Below are 13,890 nucleotides of genomic sequence, written 5' to 3'. Positions count from 1 at the left end.
CTAAAAATTGTGCCTACTGTGTATATATATGTATAATACGCCTTTTGGTCAAACTGAAACTTTATTAATTAATTACTTAAAATTATTATTGCTTGGCCTCCACCTTCTACATTCATTCTTGAATTGTATAATTTAAAAAAAAAACAAAAAAATACTGATTTTATTTTATTTTATCTGGCATTTTCACAATATTGTATTAGCTAAAACCTAGTTAACAACCACTAGGTGAGTAAATTGCCATCTCAACACAGGCGTTCCACACCTAGTGAGATGAGCAATATGTCACTATTGTAACTAAATGTAATATTAAAATAAAATAAATAAATAAATAAAATGTAATAAAATACAATAATGTGAACAAGCTGAGGCATATAACTGCACAAACGCCCCGTAGTAAGCGTTCAAAGATGGTTTGAAAGGGAGATATGTAAATACGAATGTTAGAAGGGAACGAGTTAATATAAAAAAATGAAAATAATTAACGAAAATTGTGAAAGAATTTAATAAAACACGATTCGTTTGAAATATAACAAAAATATCTCGACAAATGCTTTAGTTGCATTTCAAGATACACTTTAATTTTTCTTTCATATTTTTGAGGGAATTTCATATACTTAACCTTTTGACATAACAAATGTATAGATATTATCTTCAAAAATAACATTTATTTTTTTAAGTTCTTAAAAACCTAAAGAGTTGGTGAGAAACTTGATATAAATAGGTAGAAATTGGGTATGAAAATATTTTAGGCTATGGTGTAGTACCGTTATACGGTACGTTATCCTGCTTCTATTTTTAAAATTGTTATTTTTGCATTATTAAAATTAGTTAATTTGCTTGGATATTTATTTTTATTAAATTCAAAAACCTTTTTTTTTAATCAATATTAAAAAGTAAAATTAAATCGTTTGCGAACTCTTATTTTTGATTGAATAAAATACACAAATTTCGACTACCGTAATACGGGCCATAATAATAATACCTAAATTTTAGTAATGACTAACACAGGAATGTTATTAGTTTTGTTATTACATAATAACAAAACTATTCACATAGTTTTGTTATTATGTGAATAACAAAACTAATATGTGAATATTAGTTTTGTTATTCACATAACAAAACTTATGTGAATAAAACAAATAATAATAATACCTAAATTTTAGTAATGACTAACACAGGAATGTTGTTTTCCCTGTTTACAATTGATGTTTTGTGTAAAAGGATAATTTAACATTAACATCACCAATGCTACTAATTACCGGAATGCAATGACATTATCACCATTGAAAATTAGCAATATTTTTGGTTTTTATTCTTTTGTTTTTGGTAAGTATTCTGGAGCTTTGAATTGTGGAACATAGCACTATAGTTACTACACGAAACTAATAAACGAAAGCGCTTAGGTACTGAGACACCCCTGCTTACTCTTATTCGGTGTATAAAATAAATAAAAATGCGCATATCATAAATCAGACAATATGATCAAAACTGGCTATTGACGCATGTAGGTTTGTTTCAGATGAGATTTATTAATAAGTTTAAAATTAAAGGGAGCGTATAAAATTAACTAATAAATTCGTGTTTTATCCAAGTAAATGGACGCGATTTGTTGGAAACATTCCTTGTTATTCGGAATCTTTTTGCAATGTGTAAACAGAACGAAACCTTTAGAAAAATTGCAGGCTTAAAGCATTCTCTAGAAACATAAAACAAACGAAACGAATGTGAAAGTTTTGGATTCTTTCATGCGGTAAATTTATGCCGTTTCCCCTTTGCCTGGCAACCCTCACATCCTCTCGTTGGGTCATTGGGCAACTTCTTCCATGAGAAATGACACATCTGAGGGAAAACGCGCCACTCCCTGCGATACTAAATAATTATTTGTACCACCTAATACGCAGGAGAACCAGTTGCGATATTAATTATTGAGAAGCCCATTGATTAAACGGAAAAACTATCTTGTGATAGGATTTGTTGTAAGATCATAATACTTTGATTCAGAATTACATCCAATTATTGCTCTTGCAAAAGATGAAAAAATGAGGATAAATATAACCCGAAAATGGGAGATTGTTTTTCTTTGATAAGATATACATATATATATGGGTGAATGTATAACTTAACTGTCGTAGGTAAATGTAACAGATTCGGTTTCTGAAGTAGCAGCGATAACTATTACTCTAACAGAAAGTTCTGGTACTTGTATTATTAAATGTATACATCTTCTGTCTGATGTTACAATTTATACCTGATAATACATAGGTACTACATATTAAAATGATTTATTGTACCAATAATACAACGGTTTCAAGCTACAATTCTGTTATAAATAGATTACACCCCACCTGTAATTCGTATGCAATGTTAGCTGATGTGTTCAAACCTTCAGTAATTCTATCACTTTTGTTCAGTTTGCAATATCTTAAATATATATACTACAAATATATATATATGTTTATATATATTTACAAAATAATAATGTTTTACATATATACAGGGTTTTCCAATAAGAGGTGTTATTTTGATATTCAATCGTAAAAGATCAATGGTTTCGATGCTTGTGTGGCACGTAGCACCGTCTCGTTGAAAGTAAACGTTGCCGTTGTTTAGAGCAATACAATCCAATTCCGGCCATAAAAAATCATTAATCATCAATAGCGCAATACATTCACCGTAACTGTTGATCGAGCCTCATTTTCGAAAAAGTAAGGTCCATTGACTCCGCCGGACCATAAACCGCACCAAACAGTCACACGTTGAGGATAGAGAGGCTTTTCACCAATAACTCTTGGGTTTTCCGAGCCCCAGATGCGACAATTTTGCTTATTGACGAAGCCACCGAGGTGGAAATGGGCCTCATCACTCAAGATGATTTGCATTTGATTCACTCAAGTGAATTTTAATAATTTAAATGCGTTGTTGAAGCGTGTATATTTTTATTAATGACGTAGTTTCTACTTGTCAAATGTCAAAAAATGACAGCTTCAAAAGTAACATCTACCGAAATAGCGTACTATTTAAAATTACACCTCTTTTTGGTAAACCCTGTATATCTTATTTTTTAATATTCCGTAAAAATAAATACTGTTTTTGAAACTAAATAAAATTATCTTTCCGATGTATACAAAATTAACATATCTTTTTCTAAATATTTTTTTTTTAATGTTTAATCAAAACATTTATTTATTTTTTTACGCCTATTAAGGCATTTATTGAAACTAAAAAATGTTGTCAAAAAAACACTAACCACATTTTTACTTAATTTTTTACTGCAATCGTAGAAAAATTGCGAGATATCGAAAAAACATTCATTTTGTTTGGTAAATTCGTAAGAAAACTGTAACTTCACTTTTATGTCGTTCATATAATAGTTTTTTTTAAGTTCAACCGATTTTTACGATAGCGACGCAATAAATATGATTTTTTTATTTTGGCTATTTTTATGATTTTATTAAATTGGAGGCAAACTGGAAAGAATTATTATTTCTCTTTCTAAAATCAAATAATTAAGTATTTATGCGTGATAGAAAAACAACCCACAAAATATGGACGCCCGGTCCATATATGACCTTAAAACGCTGGAGGGGTTAATATGCCTCCACAGAAATATAAATCTGCACTGATTAAATATCTTAGAAGTGCTTACATACAGGGTGTATCGACACGTACCCGACAAACTTTAACCAGCTATTCCTTAGCACATTTGGAGTAAAAAATGTTATGGGCACTTTGCTGTCCGGTAACATTTTTTTTTTAATAAAAAATATTTCATTCATATTTTCACCACATGTCACCAATGTTTTATCCTTTGTCAAAGTTTGAGAACCCATTTGGCAATATTTTATTCGAGTTTCCTTGAATAATGTACGTACGTACATACATTGGCGCGCTTTTACAATCACAACGAAATGGTATGGCACCATTCGTCTCATTTTTAACTATTATTATTTAGTGTGTATGAAAGAGCGAAGACGCTTTTTGACACACTTGCTAGTAACAGCTGTTGAACACGAGAAACAATGCCAATGACAGTGGCGGAGTGTGGATTTTTTTATAATTTTTTGGTTTTTAATTGAAAAAAAATGTTACCGGACAGCAAAGTGCCCATACAATTTTTTACTAGAAATGTGCTAAGGAAAAGCTGGTTAAAGTTTGTCGGTTATGTGCCGATACACCCTGTATATAAAGGAGATCACTGCTTAAAATGTTTTTTGTTTTTTTTTCTTCTTTTAATAACTTTATACTAATGCGTATTCATTTTTCTTATCAACTTACATAATATTATAATTTTCATTTCTTTCCATATTCTACTATGACCGTCAATAACTTTCATGTATTTAATATAATAATAATATTCGACAAGTTGTTTAGCGCCGCTTTTGTGAGATATCACCTCAGGGGCGCTATGGAACTTGTGCCGTTAATTCTAAATAAATTAATATCGTTAACGGAAATACTGTGTAAAATACATTAGGTACTGTCAGATCTTTATATCATTTCCACCGCGAGCTGTAGAACTTTAAAACATCGATATAACTCCAAAAATAGACTAACGCAGTAGCTAACGGCTTTCCTCTTTTTTTGCAAGAACTTTTTTGTAATAAACTATATATTACAAAAAAACAATCATTACATTAAAATTTGAGTAGGTACCGACGTTGTTCTACATTCTTCGAGCTGATTTACAAATGGCGAGGCGAGGTAAGAGGGGAAGTAGGTATGTAGACAAAAACAGATGGATGACCCGTCAGCGCAGATGTGTGGAGGAAGGGAGGCAGGGCTGTGCCAAGAAATGATTTTAACAAAAAATAATTTGAATAGAAAACATAATCAGTTATGCCTACTTTTTTATCGTTACAAACTCTGAGTTACCAGTATAGATAGAATCTTGTTCAATGCACCTACGATCGTTCGTAAATTTAATGATTATTTATAACAAATTTTAAAAACGTAGTATTTCGATCGACAGCCTCCGTAGTCCAGGGATGAAGCTTTCGAATTCGCGGGTTCAAATCCTTGCATGCGCAAGTAAATTTTATTTGATTAATTTATGTTATGTAGCAATTTATTCATTTAAAATAATATATTATATATTTGGGGCACTTCCAAGCTGGAAGATATTCTCAGTATAGCCCTGGTGTAATACCACTATTCAGAATTGGCCGTGTTTGGTGACCAGATATGAATAGCCAAGTACTTCCCCACCTTCCTCCTCCACATTCCCCACCCCTCCTCACTACCTTCAACCTCACAAAATACCTCAATTTGGGATGCTATTGTCTGATGGCTCTAGATGGTTGGAAGAAGTTGGGACTCTTGTGCCGTTTCACATAAAAAAGTTTTATTCCGACATTGATGAAATTATGCACACATAACCTTCAAAACAAGAGAAAAGTGACTGTCTACGTGAGATTTAGATAAACCGTACACATTTGACGTTCAAAATTAGAGGAAAACTACGGTCCACATCTGATTGCGAAATACTTCAGGGAATTAATTTAAAACCGCTAGTTTAAAAATAACATGTTTTCTAAATAGTTTTGTTTTGTGGCGTAATCGAAAAATCTCTAGAGGTTAAGTACATTTTTTTCAAACTATTTTTTAATTTATTCACAGATGGTATGTAAGACCTTTGGGCAGCCCTGCTCCCTGCCCCAGACATTCCTCCTTGGTAGTCCGCCCGGCAAGATTAAAAGCTCGGCCTCGAGGCCTCCTGCATATTTTATGGCCGGAGAACAACTTTTGTAATTTATTCATTGTAGCGCCAAAGGAAATAAAACACCGACGGCTGATAAAACTTCCGCTCGGCCGAGTGCAAGGGCTGTTGTGCCGCCCTGGAATCTTTCCCAACTCCGCTTCATTTAGCTCTGTGCGGGTAACAACACACACATAAACATCAATATGTGGGAGTGATTAATCCATTGTACGCTTGATCAGAGTAGAAGATAGGAGCTGGAGTAGGACCACTATATAGAATAGAAACATTGCTTGAAACGGCTTTAGCCGTGTTGTTTACTAGATCTAAATTCCTAGGTACTCCCTCACCTTCCTCTTCTTATATTCTTCATTCTTTTAACCACTACATCAACTTTACAACGTAAAATGAGTACTGCTAAAAATCTATAGGATATATGCAATGATTTGATAATATACAATGACGAAATGCGGAAATATTATGATTTTTATGAACGCATATTCCGACGTATTTAATAATACGCACATATTTTACAAAATATTTACTAGGAAACCTAACAATTCATTCGTTAGGGGCCTGCAATCCCGTTTCTAACCGGAATACGAATAATTTGGAGATTCTTAATCATCTCTTCTTCTTAAAGCATTTTTTTAATATGAGTATTTTTCTTCTTGTATCACCATAGTATGACTAAATCCAGACGGTTAGCGCAGTTAGAACTCCTCTGCGGTATTTAAAAAAAAAACGTTTGCACAGATTTTAATTGATACAAAGTAAAAATATTATAACGAAAACACCATCTTACACAAGTTTGCATCTTTGTATTTGTAATAATATAAAATATTTTGTTTCTAAAATAACAATCTATTTCCAGTTACCATAGGTACCTACATAACGTCAGACGTATATTAGAGAATATTGCATACATAAATTATGTTCAAGAAAAAAATGCAAAAAAAAGTTTGGATGGAAAGAAGGGTGATCTTTGATTATGTTTCTTCACAAACAATCATTTTTTTCTATCGTCTATATGTTTACCGTTGTGTCTGGTGAAGATTTTACAAAAACCGTAATATCATACATAAATGTTTGACAGGGAAATGAGGAGTGATAAAAAAACTGCAATAAAAAGTTGAGAATTTGTTATTTTTGTAAAAAAATAATGAATTTCAGTATTTTTAAATTTTTTTAAAGTTAAATTTTCTTTAAAAGTGTTTTAAATCTCTGTAAAGCTAGTTTGTTAGTCACAATGTCTAATTCTGTGTCTGCGTGAGAATTAATGCATGTTGAACTACGAATTATATGAAAAAAAACGCAAAAAAGCATTGTTTCACGCCTTCGTTCCTTTCCCAAAATTAGGAGTTCAGCTGGCGCGTTTTTTCTCACATGTGAATATTACACAGCGCAATATAATTTAGATTCTCGTAAGATTCCAAACAGAATCTTATAGTAATTTTCAAAAATCTGAAAACATATTTTTTTAACAAGTTCTTGGATACCTAGTGATTATTGACATTCACCTTTAATCTAGAAAACACAATGCGACCCCTTGAATAGTACCTCGATAGCATTGTGTGACGCAAGCGTTCAATCATGACTAAGCTTTAACATACAATGCAATGTCCCTAGTCCCTAGTCTCAGGCACAGCATCCGACTGCCAGGCGCTAGATGCTAGGCACTAGGCACCCATCTCATTAGAAAATATAAAACGGGGGGTGGTTCAAGATGGAAAAGCTTTGAAAAAAAACAAATAGGTAGAAGAACTCACGACTATCAGCACAATGTGAGAAAATGGATGAAAAATTCGTTATTTTGGAGAAAGCCGCATAATTATGGATGAAGAGTTTATTGAAACAGTTACGTTGTTTTTAGCTTTGGAAAATTTGTTCTAATAAGGTGGTAAGAGACGTAATTGGAGTACGTACTTATTTGGAGTGAAAAATGTACACGATGTTTTGGTTTAAAGATAAAAAACATCAGTAGGTATTGAACAGTTAGTTTAGGGGTGGGGGGTTGGGCTGAGTTACCAGTAAGCGAAAAGAAATAAAAACAATAGCAAAAATGTCACCGGAGAACAAAATTTGAGTAACGTTTTTTTACTTCAATTAATGTTGGGAATCACTGGTTAAAGAAAAGAAGGTACGTACAAAACACAATATCATTACTAAGGGATTCCAAAGTATTTTGACATTTCTTTAACATATTGTATTCGCAGATTGGTTTCTTCATCAAAATCTATATGGACGTATAATCATTGGAAAATTCTAAAAGTCCTTGGTCTCCCACAGGAAATAATTTCAAACCTGCCTGTCTCCCATCGTTAGTTTCTTTCTGTCTCCAAACAGTCCTTCATCCTAATTGCTTCTCAAAAGGGTAGTGGTATGTCACGCCAATACAATACACGCCAAATCCACAGTAATAAAGAAGATAAAAGAGATCTAAGATTCAATCGAACATGATTTATTAATTCATAGAAATTAAAAAAAGGTAAATATTCGGAATCGCTGGACAAGGATTATATGAAATATTTTTAAATAAAACCTTCTGATTTACCTTAATTACTATAAAAGGAATCTGACTGCATTTGGGATATTTTTAATTTTAGCATTTTAATTTTTAATTACGTAAATCGAAAATTCACTTTCGTTGTATGGGATGACAGCTGGAATGATTTCTGTTGATGACATTTTCTCTGGTTGGTATTCTTGATACGAGTAGCTAGAATTTGAATCATTTCGGAATGCAAATTCTAGTCAGGTACTGTTTTGGGCAAACTCGAAAAATAAAATATTTTTATGTTACTTATAAAACTTAAATTATTTATATTTAGGTAATATTATAATTATTGTTTTATTTAACCTAAACTATAGTAACCTAACCTATAATAATCGAACCTAAACTAACCTAACCTAACCTATAATAATCAAACCTAAACCAACCTAACCTATAATAATCCAACCTAACCTAATCTAACCTATATCCTAATAATAATCCAAACTAACCTATATTCTAATAATAATCCAACCTAACCTAACCTAACCTATATCCTAATAATAATCCTACCTAACCTATAATATCCAATCTATCCTAACCTAACCTAAATCCTAATAATAAACCAACCTAACCTATAATAATCCAACCTTACCTATAATAACCCCACCTTTTTTAATTTTTCTATTTTATAAAACATACCTAAATATCTTTATTTTATTTTTCGAGTTTGGCTAAAATAGTACCTAACTAGTATTTGCACATGGTAAAAAATATAGCCACTCGTATCAGGAATACAAACAAAAGAAAATTTTATCAACAGAAAGCATTCCAGCCAGCTGTCATCCCATACAACGAAAGTGAATTTTCGATTTACGTAATTAAAAATTAAAATGCTAAAATTAAAAATATCCCAAATTCAGTCAGATTCCTTTTATAGTAATTAAGGTAAATAGGAAGGTTTTATTTAAAAATATTTCATATAATCATTGTCCAGCGATTCCGAATAATTACCAAAAAAAACTCACAAAATTGTAGAAAATTGAGCTAAAGAATGAGTTTTAACTAGATAACTTTTTTTAAACTCTTTTAAGTCTGCAAATTTTTTTGTACTTTCCGTTTCCGTTTCAAGATTCAGTAAAGGTTATTTTATTCAAATGTGAAATCGTTGTGTTTATTTGGTCGTTTTTATTGTCATATTTCAAATTTATGGTACCAAGATTATTAAAGGAAGTTTGAAATATGAATTGTCATCGAGTGACGTTTCCTTGAACAAATTGTATAATTCACTATTTAAAATATTAAAAAAAATTATATTCATAATAGGTAGGTATTTAAGTACCCATTAAGTTATCTTATAATTTCAGAGGAAATGTTGGTGTTGATTTATTAAATATAAGAAAATTATAGACACCCTTTTTTGGACGCGAGGACTACGGTTCTCAGAACTACTACTTTATTAAGTTATTGAAAACTCTCATTTTAAACTAACAGAACAAATTTCACTTATGCTAACAATACTATACTAAGATATAATACAATTTTTCACGAAAACTGTTAAAAATATAATCATTAGTCTTTAGGTCTGTCTGTGAAAAACACTTATTGTACATGGCATGTACCTACGAGCCAAGTTATAAGGTGGCTACGTCTCACCAAATAACTTTTTTTCAGCAATTTTCTTAATTTAAAACTCATGGATTTTTTGGTTAGAAAACTGTAGGTTTAGATCGATCCACCTGCGATGCTTTCTCTAAGAAAACGGAATCAGAAACACGTTTCATCAACGTCAGGGTGACAAAGGTTTGGGATGGTGCGGGACCCGCTACATGTGAACTGCAAGCAGCTTCCTTTCCTTTCTTCTGACAATATTTCCCGAGGCTATGGGTGATTGATGGACACCCGAGAGACTTCTTTTCATTTAATCCATCGCCATTATTGGCGTTTAATGGAATTTTTGGTGTCTAATATCTTACATTGAAAACACCAAAGATTTAGAACGACAACATTCTAAATGGTACAAAGGTAGTAATACATAATATGCTTCCGAACTGCTTTAAATCTATTTCATTTTCAATTTATTCCGTTTTCTTTTCTTTGTTTTTCTGTTCTATCTTTTTGTTTTTGGTTATATATTTTGTTGTATCTCTATATGGAATGTGTGGGACTAACCTCCCCACATACCGGAATAAACACTTTATTATTATTATTATTAAACACACACAATTTCTATAAAACATCAAATTATGGCTCTTTTTTAAAGCGAAAAAAACAGCTGAACCTTTTTTTGTGATACAGCACACTGCACAGGAGTTCAATTATCCCAAAACCAGTCAAACTATGGCTTCCTGATATATTTAGGATTGAGAAGCGAATACAGCAGTTTACAATGGAGTGCTGGTACCTACCCTGATGTATGGCAGTGTTGCATGGAACTAGCAGAAGAAGGATGAAAGTAAACTCAATGCTGTAGTAATGACACCCCTGTTGAGTTTGTATGGTAAAACTATCTATGATCGTGTGACAAATGTGGAGATCCGCAAAGAATGCAAGCATTATAAGTAAGATTAAGAAAGGTACGCTCAGATGGTTGGGGAATGTAGAGCAAATGAATGATGAAACTAGTGCGAGGAGAATAATATATGACGAAAATAAGAATGGTAGACGAAGTCGGGGACGCCCAAGAAAGACATGGCACAACAAAGTAAACCAGATACTTGAGTCGGGCCATGTTAAGAGTCGGAATAGATAGAAGAGTATGTATGAATATGAATGAGGCAAGGAGTGTGTTCCAAGACTGAGTTGTTTGGCGGTCCATACTCTTTGCCTACCCCTGCGAGAAAATGGCGTGATGGTTAGTTAGTAAGTTATTGGGCAGAAAATATTAGGAAGAATAGAGGAAGGATCAATTTAACATGATTATTCTGATCTATTCAGTAATCATCGCCAAATATGAATGGTGGTTTTCCAACAACTTTGAGAGTATCTCCCAACTTGAATGAGGTACAAGTAAACAATATTTTTGTAATATTTAATTATTGAAGACAATATTAGTGATTTCTAAACGAAAATTTGAAACAGAAAAAATCAGAAAAAGATACGGTCACATCTAGGACTCAAACCCAGGACCCTTACCTTGCCGGGGTACCGCTCTACAAACGATCTATCTCCTTCGGTCATATTCAACTGTGTCATACTTCGAATACGAACTACCAACATTGTCTTCATTTTCTCACCGCACATTTTTATTGGCTGCTATATTTATGTATGATCGCTAACTTCAACTCGAACTAAATGCAATCTAGATAGCGTCTAGTTAAATATGTCTCATTTTTTATTTTAATGTGCGACATCTATTGAGTTTTTCTGCAAGTCTAGAATGAATATTTTATTTTTGGAATAACTCAATGAGTAAAACCTCAAATATTATATATTTATCTAAGACACTGTCTTAGATAAATATATAATAAACCAATACCCCTATTGATTGATATGTTTTAATATCTATATATTTAAAATGATTTACCGAAATTTGACCTGTTACTTGTGCCTTGCCTCATATTACTTGTTATATTGTTATAAGTCAATAGTAATATTGTTAAAAAAATCCTTTACGGTTCCAATACGTTTTTATAGAATTTCACTTCCAGTTCTCACACTTATCACAAATCAAGTACTTGAATCAATTCATGAATGATTCGTAATTTCTGATTCAGCGACTTCACTAGAGGAGCGCCTTGACTTTGTCCGCTGCCGACAGTTGCCGAGTGACCAGACACGGCCCTTATTGCCCTTCCGATATTCCCTTTCTATTTCATTTTTACGATTGGGCATCGATTTCACTTCACGCACGCTCGAAGCACAATCGTCGTCCGGGGCAGAAAGGGCAGAGAGGGCAGAAATTGCTCCCTTTCCCCCCCTCATCTGAACCCGCCCGGCGTGAGAGATGACCACTCGTGGGCCCTTACAGCCGGACATTCTAATTTATATAATTCCGAAGTGCTCGGGGGAAGGGAGGAGAGTAAGAACATTAGAGGAGTCGATGGGGATGAAACGTTTCCGGGGCAAATCAGTAAATTTTTCATTTGGTTCAAGTTATTTGGTATCAATTAGTTACCATTCATATTTGCGTCATGCTCAAGCTGCTTTAAAATTGTAATGTTCTGAAAAAAAAATCTATTTAGACGCTTAGCTGCTATTTTTTGATGATAGTGTCAACAGGTACACATTTACTATTTATGAAAGGATATAAATCAAGGAATGTTACATTCCATCCTCTCTGCCAACCTCTGCGGGGACACAGAGTGAAAGTTAGTCAGTTGGGGAAAGCGTAGGGAGTGTGGCAAACCCATCGCTTAAGTGGAAACACGACCTGCAATAGCCATCCCAAGCTAAGGTGTGAGCTGCCGTGCTCAAGCTGAATGAACTGGGGAATAGTGTCACGAACGGTGCCTCCGAGAAACAGGGTCGCATCTCGCAGTATTTAGACCTTGCTCTAGCACTCGGGGCTCTGTAGACCTTATATTTCCCTAAATACCCGTGGGACCAATATTGGACCATTTGAAAACTCCTTTTTCCCTCGTGAGGCCTTCAGGGAATCGAGGGGGAGTGGACTCTTCCGCCATGGGGCCTTCAGGGAACCAAGGAAGAGTAGACTCCTCCATTGCGGGGCCTTCGGGGAACCAAAGAGGAGTGGAGAGGAGAGACAAAACCCTTTTCCATACCGGGGCCTTTAGGAAACCAAGGAGGAGTGGAGATGAGAGACGAAGTCCTCTTCCATCGTGGGGCCTTTAAGGAACTTAGGAGGAGAGGAGAGATGAGGCTCTCTTCCCTTTTGGGGCCTTCAGGGAACCGAGGGGGATTGGAGAAGAGAAATGAGGCCTGGGAATACACATTATGGAGCCGAAAGACATAGCCACATATCCAATAACAACCCTGGTGAACTTTATAAAAGGGACCGGGTGACTGTTAAAGGAATGAGGTAAAATGGGAGGTAGCACAATGGGCCTATGGCCTAAGAGCTCACGGGATATATGTAAACCGTCTCGGCTCTATGAAAAAATAGTCTGTTGGGTACATAATTACAAGTTTTGTTAAAGTTACATAGAGACCCGTAATTTGGTCGAAGAATTATAGTACAATATAAAATAAAATATTTTATATTGAAATGAAATCATATTTATTTTAGTGGCCTTTCTACCCCTTTATTGATACATATACCTACTTTTCCTACTGCGTGTCAAATAGTATATTCAAATTCATTTTAAAAATTGCACTATTCAGATGAATAATAAAAAAAGGTTTTTACAGTCGTTTCCTGCGTACTGGGGAAAGTGATAAAAAAAATTTACAGCACACCGTAGCCGCAGAAAATTTAACACTCAAACTCAAAAAATATTTTTTGTCACAGGCTCTCCATCTTTGTCGTGTACAATAAATGCCTCACAGCTAAATGGTCTTCGAACTGTCTTATATCTCGACTTGGAAAGATCACCGATGGGACTTAACTATCCGTACATATAGTAGTGGCCACTTGTTCTGATGGCCAATCATTCTTACACCACCCCGAGTGGGGCCAGACCCCTCGCCCCTTGTCCAAACTGCCCCGTTTCCCCCGGTTTCCCCTAAAACTCGAACCCTTTACATGTTTATAATTTATCTATGTGATTTCTTTACCTCAGTTACATGCTCTAATGGCCGCTTG

This window comes from Hesperophylax consimilis, chromosome 1 (assembly GCF_061612785.1).
Source record: "Hesperophylax consimilis isolate HC1 chromosome 1, BYU_Hcon_1.0, whole genome shotgun sequence".
Taxonomy (NCBI): domain Eukaryota; kingdom Metazoa; phylum Arthropoda; class Insecta; order Trichoptera; family Limnephilidae; genus Hesperophylax; species Hesperophylax consimilis.
This window is presented reverse-complemented; position numbering follows the sequence as displayed.